The sequence below is a fragment of the Rhinoraja longicauda genome, unplaced genomic scaffold (assembly GCF_053455715.1).
Source record: "Rhinoraja longicauda isolate Sanriku21f unplaced genomic scaffold, sRhiLon1.1 Scf000401, whole genome shotgun sequence".
NCBI classification, from domain to species: domain Eukaryota; kingdom Metazoa; phylum Chordata; class Chondrichthyes; order Rajiformes; family Arhynchobatidae; genus Rhinoraja; species Rhinoraja longicauda.
The window spans coordinates 1-16,388 of record NW_027601618.1 but is presented as its reverse complement, the minus strand read 5'-3'; the positions used below and the strand labels follow the sequence as shown (position 1 = coordinate 16,388).

The 16,388-nt window shown below is 52.8% G+C and overlaps 1 non-coding gene across 1 annotated transcript; it reads right to left on the bottom strand.

The window, feature by feature from the left end:
• Window positions 1–12,207: 12,207 nt before the first annotated feature.
• On the bottom strand, window positions 12,208–12,371 carry LOC144590932 (U1 spliceosomal RNA). The gene has a single exon (XR_013546631.1). It is a non-coding gene; the product is annotated as a U1 spliceosomal RNA (small nuclear RNA).
• Window positions 12,372–16,388: the final 4,017 nt, after the last annotated feature.

Below are 16,388 nucleotides of genomic sequence, written 5' to 3'. Positions count from 1 at the left end.
GTACAAAATCAGGAGAGAAATAGATAAGTTAGATGGGCAGAGTATTTTTTTGTGTATTTTTTTGAGTAATGGTATCAAGAACAAGGGAGCAGTTGGTAATTGTGCAAAAAGACAAATGATTACGAACCGTACGGACAATGTTTGTACACAGAGGGTGGTCGGTATATTGGGCGGACTGTCCGAGTGGTTAGTTCAGGTCGGGACTATAACCACATTGGCAAAGAACATTTGGGCAGGTACATGGATAAGAACGGTTCAGAAGGATATGTGTCGCCCACACTGCTCCCTTAGTACTGCCCCTCCCACAGTGTGGTGCTCCTAGTACTGCCCCTCCCACAGTGTGGCGCTCCTAGTACTGCCCCTCCCACAGTGTGGTGCTCCTAGTACTGCCCCTCCCACAGTGTGGCGCTCCCTTAGTACTGCCCCTCCCACAGTGTGGCGCTCCCTTAGTACTGCCCCTCCCACAGTGTGGCGCTCCCTTAGTACTGCCCCTCCCACAGTGTGGTGCTCCTAGTACTGCCCCTCCCACAGTGTGGTGCTCCCTTAGTACTGCCCCTCCCACAGTGTGGCGCTCCCTTAGTACTGCCCCTCCCACAGTGTGGTGCTCCCTTAGTACTGCCCCTCCCACAGTACGGCGCTCCCTTAGTACTGCCCCTCCCACAGTGTGGCGCTCCTAGTACTGCCCCTCCCACAGTGTGGCGCTCCCTTAGTACTGCCCCTCCCACAGTGTGGTGCTCCCTTAGTACTGCCCCTCCCAGTGTGGTGCTCCTAGGACTGCCCCTCCCACAGTACGGCGCTCCCTTAGTACTGCCCCTCCCACAGTGTGGCGCTCCTAGTACTGCCCCTCCCACAGTGTGGCACTCCCTTAGTACTGCCCCTCCCACAGTGTGGCGCTCCCTTAGTACTGCCCCTCCCACAGTGGGGCGCTCCCTTAGTACTGCCCCTCCCACAGTGTGGTGCTCCCTTAGTACTGCCCCTCCCACAGTACGGCGCTCCCTTAGTACTGCCCCTCCCACAGTACGGCGCTCCCTTAGTACTGCCCCTCCCACAGTACGGCGCTCCATCAGTACTGCCCCTCCCACAGTACAGCTCAACATTAATCTCCCATCCGCTATGTCCCCAAGCTGGCTACCACCCAAGTCTTTCTCACCCAAGATGGTACCTCACATTTCCCTTACTCCAAGCTGGCAGCGTCCCAATCCCTAATTCCCCTAAGATGGCTTCCATCCAGTCCCAATAGTCCCCAAAGCTGACATCCTGACATCCCTTACCCCCATAAACTGGCTACCTCCCATTCCCTTTTTACCCACCCTGGCTACATTCCATTCCCCCAACTCAATAGTCAATAGTCAATAGTGGTTTATTTGTTACATACACATAAATGTGTAGTAAAATGAAACATTACCCGCAGTTGAACAATAAGACCAATAAGATTAATCAATAAAAATGCAATAACACATACAATCACAACTAACACCAAACAAAAAGAAACATCCATCACAGTGAGTCTCCTCCAGTCCCTCCTCACTGTGATGGAAGGCCAGAATGTCTTTTCTCTTCCCTGCCGTCTTCTCCCGAGGTCAGGCTGTTGGAGTTGCCACGTCGGGGCGGTCGGGGCTCCCGATATTGAAGCCCCCGCCGGACGGTGAAAGGTCCGCGGGGGGCCGACCCAAGCCCCGCGATTCGGGGCGGGCGAACACGTTGCCTCTGCCGCTGCCGGAGCTCCCGATGTCGGCCCCCACCCAGGGGCCTGCGGGCTACCGACGTCCACGCGGCCCGCGCCGGAGCCTCCGGAGACGAGTCGCAGCCGCTCCCGCAGCATCCGCAGGCAGCCAGCGCCGCAGGTGGTGAGTCCGGGCCGTGGGCTCTGCGAACCAGAGACCCAGGTGGTCCCAGGTGCATGGCCGGTGGTAGGCCGCAACGGGAACGGAGACACGGCACAGAACAAAGGTCACGTCTCCGTTCTGGAGAGAGAATGTTACAGTTACAGTTCCCCCTAGCTGGCTACCTCCCATCCCTTACTCGCCCAATCTGGCTAACTCCCATTCCTTTTTTTTCCCAACCTGGCTGCCTCCCATTCCGCTTACACCCCGAAGCTGGCTGTTTCCCATCCCTTACTCCCTCCCCCAAGCTGTCTTCTTCTCATTCCCAATACACCCCCAACATCCCATTCCCCTTACTCTCCCCAGCTGGCTTCCTCCCATCCCAAGCTCTCCCAAGCTGGATAAGTCCTAACCATTACTCCCCCATGCATGCTACCTCCCATTCTCCATACTCCCACAAGCTGGCTACCTCCCCATTCCCCATACTCCCCCATGCATGCTACCTCCCATTCTCCATACTCCCCCATGCATGCTACCTCCCATTCTCCATACTCCCACAAGCTGCCTATCTCCCATTCCCCATACTCCCACAAGCTGGCTACCTCCCATTCTCCATACTCCCACAAGCTGGCTACCTCCCATTCTCCATACTCCCACAAGCTGGCTATCTCCCATTCCCCATACTCCCCCATGCATGCTACCTCCCATTCTCCATACTCCCACAAGCTGCCTATCTCCCATTCTCCATACTCCCACAAGCTGGCTATCTCCCATTCTCCATACTCCCACAAGCTGGCTATCTCCCATTCTCGTTACTCCCACAAGCTGGCTATCTCCCATTCTCGTTACTCCCACAAGCTGGCTACCTACCAAGGGCATTGGTGAGACCACACCTGGAGTATTGTGTACAGTTTTGGTCTCCTAATCTGAGGAAAGACATTCTTGCCATAGAGGGAGTACAGAGGTTCACCAGATTGATTCCTGGGATGGCAGGACTTTCATATGAAGAAAGACTGGATAGACTTGGCTTGTACTCGCTGGAATTTAGAAGATTGAGGGGGGATCTTATAGAAACTTACAAAATTCTTAAGGGGTTGGACAGGCTAGATGCAGGAAGATTGTTCCCCATGTTGGGGAAGTCCAGAACAAGAGGTCACAGTTTAAGTATAAGGGGGAAGTCTTTTAGGACCGAGATGGGAAAGTTTTTTTTCACACACAGAGTGGTGAATCTGTGGAATTCTCTGCCACAGAAGGTAGTTGAGGCCAGTTCATTGGCTATATTTAAGAGGGGGTTAGATGTGGCCCTTGTGGCTAAAGAGATCAGGGGGTATGGAGAGAAGGCAGGTACGGGATATTGAGTTGGATGATCAGCCATGATCATATTGAATGGCGGTGCAGGCTCGAAGGGCCGAATGGCCTACTCCTGCACCTATTTTCTATGTTTCTATGTTTCTAACCCTTACTACCCCAAGCGGGATTCTTCCCATCCCCTAACGCCATTATGCGGGCTCACTCCCATTCCACTTACTCCCCGAATCTGGCTTCCTCCCATTCCCAATACTCTCCCAAGCTGGATTCCTAACATTCCCCTTAATCCAGCAAGCTGTCCAGTTCCCATCCCTTACACACACTAGCCGGCCATGACCCATCCCTTACCCCCCTAAGCTGGCTAACCCACATCCCCTAACTCCCCCAGGATGGCTACCTCCCATTTCATTTTTTCCCCAACATGGCTACCTCCAATTCTCCGAACTCCCCCAAGCTGGCTTCCTCCCATTTGTTACTCCCCCAAGCTGGGCTACCTCCAACCGCTTACTCCCCAAAGCGGACTACCTCCCATCCCTTACTCTCCCAAGCTGGCTACCTGCCGTCCCTTACTCCCCAAAGCTGGCTTTCTCCCATCCACGAACTCCCCCAGATGGTTATCTCCCATTCCTCATAATCCTCCAAGCTGGCTACCTCTCAACCCGTAATTCTCCCAAAGCTAGCTTCGTCCCATTCCTAATACACCCCCAACCTGGCTGCCTCCCATTCTTCTTCCTCTTACTCCACCCAACCTTTTCACCCGCAAGCTGGTACCTCCCATTCCCCTTACTCCAAGCTGGCTGCGTTCCAATCCCTAATTCCCCTAACCTGGCTTCCTTCCAGTCCCAATACTTCCCCAAGCTGACATCCTCACATCCCTTACCCCAGTAAGCTGGCTGCCTCCCATCTGTTACTTCCCCAAGCTGGCTACCTCCCATTCCCTTTATTTCCCAACCTGGCTACATTCCATTCCCTGAACTCCCCCAAGCTGGATAACTCCTATCCCTTACTTGCCGAATCTGGCTTCCTCCAATTCCTTTTTATCCCAAACTGGCTGCCTCCCATTCCGTTTACACCCCGAAGCTGGCTGCTTCCCATCCCTTACTCCCCCAAGCTGTCGTCCTCCCATTCCAAATACACCCCCAGCTTCCCACCACCCTTACTCCCCCTAGCTGGCATCCTCACACCCCTTAACCCCCTTAAGCTGGCTACCTCCCATCTGTTACTCCCCCAAGACGGCTACCTCACATTCCCCTTATTCCCCCAAGCTGTCTACCACCCAACCCATTCATCCCCAAGCCGGTAGCTCCCATGATCCAAACTCCCACAAGCTGGCAACCTCCCATACGTCACTCCCCCAAGCTGGCTACCTCCACCCCTTACTCCCCAAAGCTTGCCTCCTCCCTTTCATTGCAATATCCCAAGCTGTCTATAATCTCATCCCTTACTCCCACTAGCGGGCTACCTGCCATCCCTTACTCCCCCAAGCTAGCTTCCTCCCATCGCATACTGCCCCAAACTGTCGACTTTCGCTTCACATCCTTCTAATCTGGCTAACTCCCATTCCCCGAACTTGCCCTATGCCCCAATCTGGCTATGTCCAATCCCTATTCCTGCTAGCTGGTTATCACCCATCTTTTACCCCCCCCCCCTCCCTAAGCTGGCTACCTCTCCACAAAGATGACTACCTCCCATTCCCTTTTTTCCAACTTGGCTACCTCCCATTCACCGGACTCCCACCAGCTGGCTTCCTCCCATCCCTTACTCCCCCAAGCCGGCCACTTCCCATCCCTAATTCCTTTAAGCGGTCTTCTTCCCATTCCTAATACTCCCCCAACTTCCCAACCCACTTACTCCCTCCCCCAAGCTGACATCCTCAGATCCCTTACCCCTCTAAGCTGGTAACCTCCCATCCATTATTCCCCCACTCAAGCTGGCTTCCTCCCACCGCATACTGCCCCAAACTGACGACTTTCGCTCCACATCCTTCCAACATGGCTAACTCCCATTCCCCTAACTTCCCCAAGCTGACTACCTCCCACTCCTTCCTCCCCCAATCTGGCTGCGTCCAATCCCTTACTCCCGCTAGCTGGCTGCCAACCATCCCTTACCCCCCCCCTAAACCAGCTACCTCTCATCCCCTACTCCCCCAAACTGGCTATCTCCCGTTCTCTTTTTTCGTGCAAGGCTACCTCCCCATTCACCGGTCTCCCATAAGCTGGCTTCCTCCCATCCCTTACTCCCACAAGCTGGCCACTTCCCATCCCTATCTTCTCCAAGCGGAATTCCTGCCATTCCCAATACTCCCCCAACTCCCCAAACCACTTACCCCCCAAGCTGGCATCCTCATAACCCTTACCCCTCTAAGCTGGTTACCTCCCATTCTCTTGTTTACCAAGCTGACAACCTCCCATTCCCTGAACTCCCCGAAGCTGGCTTCCTCCCAGCCCTTACTTCCCCAAGCCTGATTCCACCCATTCCCTGTGTCCCCCAAGCTGATTACCTCCCAACACTTACTCTCCGAAGTTGGTGACCTCCCATCACTTACTCCCCCAAGCGGGCTTCTTCCCATTTCCCTCAATATCGCAAGTTGGCTATATCCCATCCCTTACTCCTACTAGCTGGCTATCTGTCATCCCTTACTCCCCCAAGCTGTCTTTCTCCCATCCCCTATCTCCCCCAAGATGCCTACCTCCCAACCCGGAATTCCCCCAAATCTGGCTTCCTCCCAATACTCCCCCAATATGGCTGACTACCATTCCACTTACTCCCCCAAGCTGGCTGGCCACAAACTGGCGACATTCGCTCCACTTATCCTTCCAACCTGGCTACCACCCATTCCCTTTACTATACCCCAAGATGACTACCTCCAATCCCTTACCCCCCAACCTGGCTACGTTGAATTCCCTACTCCCCCAAGCTGGCTACCTCCCATTCCCTTTTTTCCCAATCTGGCTTCCTCCCATTCCCTTTTTTCCCAACCTGGCTTCCTCCCATCCCTTACTCCCCCAAGCTGGCCACTTCCCATCCCTTACTCCCCCAAGCTGGCCACTTCCCATCTCTTACTCCCCCAAGCTGTTTTCCTCCCATTCCCAATACACACACAACTTCCCACCCCACTTACTCCCCCCAAGCTGACATCCTCACATCCCTTACCCCCCTCCCCCAAGCTAGCCGACCTCCCAGCCATTAATCGCCCAAGCTGGCTACAACCAACCCCTTTCTCCCCCAAGCTGGAACCTCCCTTTCCCCTTACTCCCCCAAGATGGCTGTCTCCCAAAGCCTAATTCGCCTAAGCTGGCTTCCTTCCAGTCCCAATACTCCCCCAAGCTGACATCCTCATATCCTTTCCCCCCCGTAAGCTGGCTACATCCCATCCCTTGCATCACCAAGCTGGCAACCTCCCATTCCCTTGTCTCCCAACCTGGCGACATCCCATTCCACGTACTCCCCGAAGCTGGCTTCCTCCCATCCTTTACTTCGCAAGCCGGATTCCACCCATTCCCCATACTCCTCCATCGGACTACCTCCCAAGCAATACTCTCCCATCACACTTCGCAACCTGGCTTCCCTCCATACCCCCCCCCCCCCCCCCCCGGCTGGCAACACCCCATTCATTCCCCTTACTCTCCCCAGCTGGCTTACTCCCATCCCCTACTGCCCCAAGCTGGCTACGTCCTAACCATTACTCCCCCGTGCATGCTATCTCCCATTCCCCTTAATCCCACAAGCTGGCTACCTGCCAACCGTTACTACCCCAAGCGGGCTTCCTCCCATCCCTTACTACAACTAGGTGGTTACCACCCATCCCTTCCCTAAGCAGGCCAACCTACATCCCGTAACTCCGCCAAGCTGGTTACCTCCCATTCCCTTTAGTTCCCAACATGGCTACCTCCAATTCCCCGAACTTCCCCAAGCAGGCTGCCTCCCATCGCTTACTCTCCCAAGTTGGCTACCTACCTTTCTCATGTTTCCCAACCTGGTGACCTCACATTGACCCAACTCCCACCCCTTACTTCCCCAAGCCGGATTCCACCCATTCCCCGTACTCCCTCAAGCTGGTGACCTCCCATCCCTTACTCAACCAAGCTGGTGACCTCCCATCCCTTACTCCCCCAAACTGGCTTCCTCCCATCACACTTGGCAACCTGGCTTCCCTCCATACCCCTTCCTCCCCCATCTGGCACATCCCATTCCCCTTAGTCTACCAAGCAGGATTTCTCCTATCCATTACTGCACCAAGCTGCCTTAGTCCTAACCATTACTCCTCCATGCTAGTTAGCTCCCATTCCCCATTACTCCCACAATCTGGCTACCTCCCCTTCCTCCCACAAGCTGTCTACCTCCCAACACTTACTCCGGCAAGTGGACGTGCACCATCCCCCTAACCTACTCATGCTGGCTAACTCCCATTCCCCTTACTCCCCCAAGCTGGCTTTGTCCCATTCCCCTTACTCCCCCAAGCTGGCTTTGTCCCATTCCCCTTACTCCCCCAAGCTGGCTTCCTCCCATTCCCAATACTCACCCAAGCTGTATTCCTGCCATTCCCCTTAATCCAGCAAGCGTCCAACTCCCATCCCTTACTCCCACTAGCTGGCTACCACCTATCCCTTACCCCCTAAGCTGGCTAACCCACATCCCCTAACTCCCTCAGGTTGGATACCTCCAATTCCCTTTTTCCCCCCAACATGGCTACCACCAATTCCCCGAACTCCCCCAAACTTGCTTCCTCCCATTTATTACTCCCCCAAGCAGGCTACCTCCCATTTGTTACTCCCCCAAGCAGGCTACCTCCCATCCCTTACTCTCCCAAGCTGGCTACCACCTATCCTTTACTCTCCCAAGCTGGGCTACCTGCCATCCCTTATTCCCCGAAGCTGTCTTTCTCCTATCCCCTAACTCCCCCAAGACGGTTACTTCCCATTCCCCATAATCCTCCAAGCTGACTACTTACCAACCCATAATTCACCCAATGCTGGCTTCCACCCTTTCCCAATACACACCCAAGCCGGCTACCTCCCATTCTTCTTCCTCTTACTCCACCGAAGTTGGCTATCTCCCATCCTCTACTACCCCAAGCTGGCTACCACCCATTCCCTTTATTTCCGAAACAGGCTACATTTCATTCCCCGAACTCCCCCAAGCTGGATACCTCCCATCGCTTAGTCCCCCAATCTGGCTACCTCCCATTCCTTTTTTCCCCAACCTGGCTGTCTCCGATTCCGCTTACATCTCAAAGCTGGCTACTTCCCATCCCTTACTCCCACAAACTCTCTTCCTCCCATTCCCAATACACCCCAACTTCCCACCACCCTTACTCCCCCAAGCTGGCATCCACACACCCTTTACCCCCCCCCCCCCACCACCTCCCAACCGTTACTCCCCCAAGCTGGCTATAAACTGCCTACCTCACAATCCCCTTCCTCCCCCAAGATGTCTACCACCCAACCCATTCATCCCCAAGCTGGTTCCTCCCATTCCCCTAACTCCCCCAAGCTGGCAACGTCCCATAGGTCACTCACCCATGCTGGCTACCTCCATCTTTTACTCCCCCAAGCTGTCTTCCTCCCACCGCATACTGCCCAAAACTGTCGACATTTGCTTCACATCCTTCCAACCTGGCTAACTTCCATTCCCCTAATTCTATGAAGATGACTACCTCCCATCCCTTACTCCCCCAATCTGGCTACCACCAATCCCTTACTCCCACTAGCTGGCTACCTGCCATCCCTTACTCCCCCAAGCAGTCTTTCGCCCATCCCCAAACTTCCCCAAGTCGGCTACATCCAATTCCCCATAAACCCCGCAGCTGGCTACTTGTGATTCCCCCAAATCTGGCTTCTTCCCATTCCCAACACCCCCCCCCCCCCCCCAATAGGGCAGCCTCCCATTCCACTTACTTCCCAAAGCTCGCTACCACCCAACCCTACTCTCCCAAATCTGTTACCTCCCATTCCCCTTACTCCCACATGCTGGCTTCCTCCAAACCCATACTCCCCCAAGCTGGCTACCTCCCATTCCCTTTACTCCACCAAGCTGGCATCCTCACATCCCTTACCCTCCCTTCAGTTGGCATTCTACCATTCCCCTTGCTTCTCCAAACTGGCTCCATCCAAAACCTAATTTCCCCAAAGCTGGCTTCCTCCCAGTCCCTTACTCCTTCAAGCTGTCTTGCTTCCATTCCCAATAATTTCCCAATCTGGCTTCCTCCCATATGTTACTTCCCCAAGCCAGCTACTTCCCATCCTTTACTCCCCCAAGCTGGCTTCCTCCCATTCCCCACAATATCCCGTTGGCAATCTCTGATCTCTTACTCCCACTAGCTGTCTACCTGCCGTGCCTTACTCCCTCCCCTAAGATGGCTTTCTCCCATCACCTAACTCCTCCAAGACGGTTACCCCCCATTCCCCATAATCCTCCAAGCTGGCTACCTCCGAACCCGTAATTCCCCCAAATCTGGCTTCTTTCCATTCCCAGTACTCCCCCAAGCTGGCTGCCTCCCATTCCCCTTACTACCCAAAGCTGGCTACCACCCATCCCTTTCTCCCCAAACTGGCATCTCCCATTCATTCCCCTCACTCCCCCAGGCTGACTCCCTCCCATCTCTATCTCCCGCAAGCTGGGAACGCCCATTCCCCGTACTCCCAAAGCTGGCTTCCTCCCATCTTTCCTTCCATCCGTTTTTCTCCTATGCTGGTTTCCTCCCATCCCTTACTCCCCCAAGCTGGCTACTTACCATCCCTTAATCCCCCTAGCTGGCTACTTCCCATCCCTTATTCCCCCATGCTGCCATCCTCCCATTCCCAATACTCCCCCAACATCCCACCACACTGAGTCCCAAGCAGGCATCCTCACATCCCTTACCCCCCTAAGATGGCTGCCTCCCATTTCACTTACTCCCCCAAGCTGGCTACCACCCAACCCTTTCTCCCCCAAGCTGGTACCGCCCATTCCACTTACTCCCGCAAGCTGGCTTCCTCCCATCCCTTACTCCCCCAGGCTGGCTACCTCCCATTCACCTTACTCCACCAAGCTGGGAGGTAATCAGCTTGGGGGACTACAAGCAATGGGTGGAATCAGGCTTGGGGAAGCAATGGGTGGGAGGAAGCCAGCTTCGGGGAGTTCTGGAAATGGGAGGTGGTCAGGTTGGGAAACAAGGCAATAGGAGGTAGCCAGCTTGGGGGAGTAAGGGATGGGGGGTAGCCAGCTTACGGTGGTAAGGGATGGGAGGATGCCAGTTTGGGGGAGCACTGTGACTAGAACGAAGCCCGCTTAGGCGAATTGGGGATTGGGAGACAGCCAACATGGGGGAGTAAGGGGAGTGGGAGGTAACAGCTTGGGTGAGAAATGGTCGGGTGGTAGACAGCTTGGGGGATTAACGGAGGGTGAGGAAGGGATATGGAGGGCAGCCAGGTTGGGAAGTGTGATGGGAGGAAGCCAGCTTGGGGGAGTAAGGGATGGGTGGTTACCAGCTTGGGAGAGTAAGGTTTGGGAAGTAGTTAGTTCCACGGAGTACGGGGAATGAGTGGAATCCCGCTTGGGGAAGTATGGGGTGGGAGGAAGCCAGCTTCGGGGAGTTCGGTGAATGTGAGGTCGCCAGGTTGGGAAACATGGGAATTCAGGATATCTTTATTTGTCATCCAAAAAACAAGTCTTTTGGATGAGATTTGGTCACCCACAGTCCAACAATATGAGCAGTAAAATAGTAAGATTAAATGAGAACTTACCAGTTCGAAGTTTGATCTGTATTTTATGAGGAGTTACGATGAGGGACTACGTGAAGACCCCGTCCAGCACGCGTGCGCGACATTCTTCAAAGCAGCGGTGTGGATTCACAGAAAAAACACAACGATTGAAATAAATATAGTAAAGAAAAAATAAGAACTTGATTACCAGTTGATCTGTATAAAAAAGGGTGGGAGCGGAGGGCACGTAGTCCCTCATCGTAACTCCTCATAAAATACAGATCAAACTTCGAACTGGTAAGTTCTCATTTAATCTTACTATTTTATTTCGGAGTCACGTGAGTGACTACGTGAAGACTTCAAAGCTTCTGTGATTCCGAACCGTGTACCAGCTCATGCTTCACTCACTGTCTGAAGACCTTAGAGGGAGGAAGTATGTTATCGCGATCAAGAAACCTGTTTGTGAACAAAAAAGGTTTATTAATGACAACAAAAACAGAGAGCTCCCCAGGGCTCAAATTAAATATTATCTGCAGACTCTAAAATTCTGTCTGCAAATGTAGCAGGTTGCGCCAGCGGTTTATTATAAAACCTTTGGAAAGTTCTTTCCGAGGACCATCCTGCTCTGGCCAGAGTATGGTCAATTGGCACGTCCATTTGACTAGCCGCCGACGTAGATGCAGCCCTGGTGGAGTGAGATTTGTAAACATTCGTATTGACTCCCGCGGACTTAAGCACCTGCTTGAGCCACCTTGAAATGGTTTGGCTCGTCACCTGACCATGAGGCTTCTTGTGGCTTATCCATAAGGCTTTTTCTCTCCCTCTTAAGTTGTATGTTGTGTCTATGTAATTGGCGAGGTGGTCTTGGCACACAGCCGTGGTTCAGATGAATATGCCCAGAACTCCATGACTGGAGGCGTGGTACCTGGTCTAGTTTGTTTGACCAGTCCCTGAATATGGAATGTGAAACAGTCCAATGACTCTGTCATGCTGTCGAGCCTCAGGAGGTGGAGGGATTGTACCTTTTAAGCTGACACTAGTGCCATGAGCATGACTGATTTCAGTGTAAGTTGTTCCAGCGTGAGTGCCCTGGGCGGTGGCCATCCCCTAAGGTACGTCAGCACAATGCTGACATCCCAGATCTGAGTGTACCTTGGTCTGGAGGAGTTAGTATTAAAAAAGCCCCTCATGATTTTGATTCCTAGTGGATGGGACCCCAAAGCCAGTTGTCCTGCTGCTGGAACCAAATAAGCTGACAACGCACTCCTGGCTGTATTTATGGCGCTGTAGCTGAGTCCTTCCTGATGTAATCCAACCAGGAATTGCACAACACTGGTGGGTGTCGCTGTAGTGTAGGTAGTTCCTGTTTTGGAGCAATACCGTTCCCATTTTAAGAGGGGAGAGAGCGAACGCAGTCCCCCACTACCACAAATTTTGCAGTCGAGTATCCCGCATTTGGGGACATCGCAGGCGTCAGCACACCCGAAGTGCAATGGGATAGCCTTGTCCTGGGAAAACCTCCTGAGTGATCAAGGTATCTCCCCTGCCAGGTAAGTATTCCTTATATTGGTCAGGTATTGTCTCCTGGTGGACTCCCGGTGGGATGCGGTCATCATGTTGATGGCGTCCTCAGACAGTCCCAGGCCCAGTAGAGGTCTTTTTAGAATCTGCAAGCCAGGAGATTGACTCTGTCATGGCACGGGTGACTAATGCCTGACACTGGGTGGATTAATAATTCCGGACTGCTGGGGACGGAATCCAATTGAATCTTCCGTAATACCCGACTGATGAGGCAGAAGGGAGGAAAAGCATAAAAGAACATTTTTCCCCCCAATACAGCGTGAATGCATCAACTGCTGCTGCCTCAGGGTCTGGTTCCCAAGCGACATACGTTGGTACCTGGTGATTCAGCCTGGATGCAAATAGATCGATATCTGGTGTGCCATTTTGCTTTGTAATTTCGGCAAATATTTTGGGATTTAACATCCATTTGATGTTATCGTTAAATTTGCGTGACCTGGTGTCTGCCACTGTATTTTTGACCAATTTATCACACGATATTGACTTTATACCACACATGTGGTTGATATAAGCCACCACCGTGGTATTATCTAATTGCAACCGGACATGTGCATGATGCGTATTAGATGCATATGCTTTTAAACCATAAAACGCACCCAACATTTCTAAATAGTTGATACCCCGTGTCTGTAGGCAAGATGATTCAGAGTTAGTCCATCTGCCCCCTGTGCTGGATAGCATGTTAGTTGCTCCCCAGCCCAAGGCACTGGCATCCGTTTGAATGGTTAATACTGGGTTGGAGATAATTATGGGACTGGAACTGAGGCTAATGTTCCTTGTCCACCATTGTAACTCTGTAATGGATTCAGCAGTTAAATACATGCTCGGTCAAAGTGACCTGAGTTTTGCTTTAGTTCGTGCACTTTTGTTCTTTGTAAATTTTGGTAGTGCAAAGGCCCAAATTGTACAGCTGGAAAAGCTGCTACCATTTTACCAATAGCTCTAGCTACCTGCCGTATGGTTGGCTGACGTTTATGCATTAGTTCGTGGCATGATAGTGCCAATTGTGATGCTTTCCACTTTGGCAGAGTTACAACCATGCGAACAGTATCAATCGTAAATCCAAGATAGTCCATGGTAGTGGACGGTGTAAAATTGGATTTATCTGGATGTATGACAAACCCCAAAGTTTCAAACAAACGTTTGGTGGCTGCTACTGCCAAAATAGCTGTCTCCAAGGTTTCCCTATCTAAGTACGCCATGACTATATGCTTTTGTTTTGTCAATAATGCCAAGGCGGGTTTTAAGCTTCTAGTGAAACCTTGGAGCGGAGGTTAGTCCATTTGGTAAGGCTTTAAATTGACATAGCTGTTTCATCCAGATAAATTTTTAATTATTTACGGTGCTCCTTGTGTATGGGTACTGAGTAGTAGGCATCTTTTAAATCAATGCCTGCTAGAAAGTACCCTGTAGACACAAATTCCAAAGGTTCATGTTTTGTTCTTTCAATGACACCTTTTGCTAGTAGCCTCACAAGTTCAGCTTGACCCTCTTGTTTGTCTTTGACTGAGAGGGTGAATACCCTTTGGGGTATGTGCTGAACTGGCGGAATGTTTTCATGAACAAAGTCAATTTTATAGCCATGAATGCAGGTTAGTATGTATTTGTCATTAGTGATGGTTTCCCATGCATGCAAAAAACAAGTGCAATCTCCTCCCTGTTAGTATAGAGTCCCTACTGCTCATATGCCGAAAGGTACCAGACCCACCTACCTCCATGGTGATTGGTGTTAATTCTTCTTCTGCCTCTTCGCTGGACGATGAGGTGTCTGCTGGGCTGTAGAGGGCTGCTGTTGACGTTGATGTTGTTGTTGGGGGGTGGCGCATTTTCCATGGGGTCCGCTCTGGGCCCTGGCCTAAAAGGCTTACGGGGAATGGTTGCGGACCCCGAGCTTTCACCAGTCCCATATGGTGGTTTATGACTGGTGGACGCCGTGAGGTACTGCCGCCTGGGTTTGTTAGGTCTGCTCGGTCCCAAGCCTGCCCTCACGAGACCAAAGGTCTTGGATTCTTCCTCTAGGTCTTTCACCTTTTTTGGGAGATCCTTTCCAAAAAGCAGAATTGGAGGTTCTGAACCCGGTGTTTTGCAGAGTCCCGCAAACTTAGGGTTGAGGGCAGGCTTGATAATTTCCGTAAACCATTTATTTGGTATTGAGTGGTGCACAGCAGAGCTAGTGTATCTTGCTGATTTGTGGAAATGTCCACACCATCAATGGACCGAGCATATGATGTTATCGCTGCAGTCAGTTTAAGGATTTTCTGGAGCTTCAACTCCAGGTTCCTGCCCCAAATGTCCCCAAATTTGGCTGTTTACAGCTGGTACATTTAATGATGTACAATTTTCTGGGGCTGTGTATAGCTCAAGAGCCTCATTGACCACCCGTTCTTGTAGGGTTTTTGAGGACAGGTGGTCAATGCTGGCTGCAAGTTTCGGCTCTAAAGGCCGACCCCCTCGTGGAATGTCCACGTAGCGGTTGACCACACCCAGCAGCTCTTCCTGATCCTGTACACTCTGCGTACTCCGGACATCTTCAGCCAACAACCCCTCTTCTTGACCAGCCCAGACCTGGTCGCCAATGCTGCCTTCAAACGAAGGTGAGGCAATGGCCAGTGCCCCTAAAGGGCACTGCGGGAGTGCCTGGGCGATCTGGGCCCTCCCTTGGCGAGTCTGCTGCTGCTCTCAGCAGATCTCGCTGGAGCATTGCTCCATAAGCCGTTTTAGGCTTAGGCGGCTGCCAGTGCCGCTGTGTAGCGGTGTAGCATCTTCGTCCGAATCGTCCAGACACTACCGCCCGGTTCTGGCTGCAGGTACCTCCAGCCCGCTGCTCAGGCTGCACTAGCGGTGCTGGGCTCGGCTCGGTAGTTGTGCCGCCTCTTGCCCCCCCTCCAAAGAACGTTCCTCAACGGAAAACGAACGGGGGCGACTGCAAATTTCTTTCCTCTGGTCTTGGTCATCTTGGGACCTAAAGCAGACCAGAGAGAAAATACTTACGGCCACGGTAGAACTTACCTGTCGGCCCGACTTTTTAGTTTGTAGCGGGAGCACCTTGAACTCCCGTTCGTCGCGGTGCACTGCATGAACGCTAATGTCGCGCACGCGTGCTGGACGGGGTCTTCACGTAGTCACTCACGTGACTCCGAAATAAAATAAGCAAATTACACAACCCCAACCAACACAAAACACAACAAAAATAAAGAAACATCCATCACAGTGAGTCTCCTCCAGTCACCTCCTCACTGTGATTGAAGGCCAGGATGTCTTTCCTCTTCCCCTGATGTCTTCTCCTGCGGACAGGCTGTTGAAGCTGCCACGTTCCAGGCCACGCCGGACGGTGTAAGGTCCGCGGTGAGCCGACCCAAGCCCCGCGATCCGCGGTGAGCCGACCCAAGCCCCGCGATCCGGGGCGGGTGAACACGCTGCAGCTGCCGGAGCTCCCGATGTCGGCATCCATGCGGCCCGAGCTGAAGGCGAGTCGCAGCCGCTCCCGCAGCCTCCGAAGACAGCCGGCTCCGCTAATGGTGAGTCCGGTCGGTCCGCGGGCTCTGTGAACCAGAGCCCAGGTGGTCCCGGGTGGAGGCCGCCAGCTCCAGGTGTTTGGCCGATGGTAAGCCGCAGCAGGAACGGAGACACCACCCAGAAACAAAGGTCGGGTCTCCATTCGGAAGGGACAAATTTACAATTATACAGTTTTACAGAGGATGGGATGAAGCCAGATTAGGGGATAAAGGGATGGAAGGAAGGATGGGAGGAAGCAAGCTTGGGGGAGTAGTGGGAATGGGAGGTACCATCTTGCGGGAGTAAGGGATGGGAGGTAGTCAGCTTGGGGGAGTGATGCGAATGGGAGATACCAGCTTGGTGGGGAAAGGGTTGGGTGGTAGCCAGCTTGGGGGTGTAAGGGGAAAGAAGTAAGTGGAATGGGAGGCAGCCAGCTTTGGGAAGTATTGGGAATGGGAGGAAGCCGGATTTGAGGGGAATTGCGGGTTGGGAGGTATCC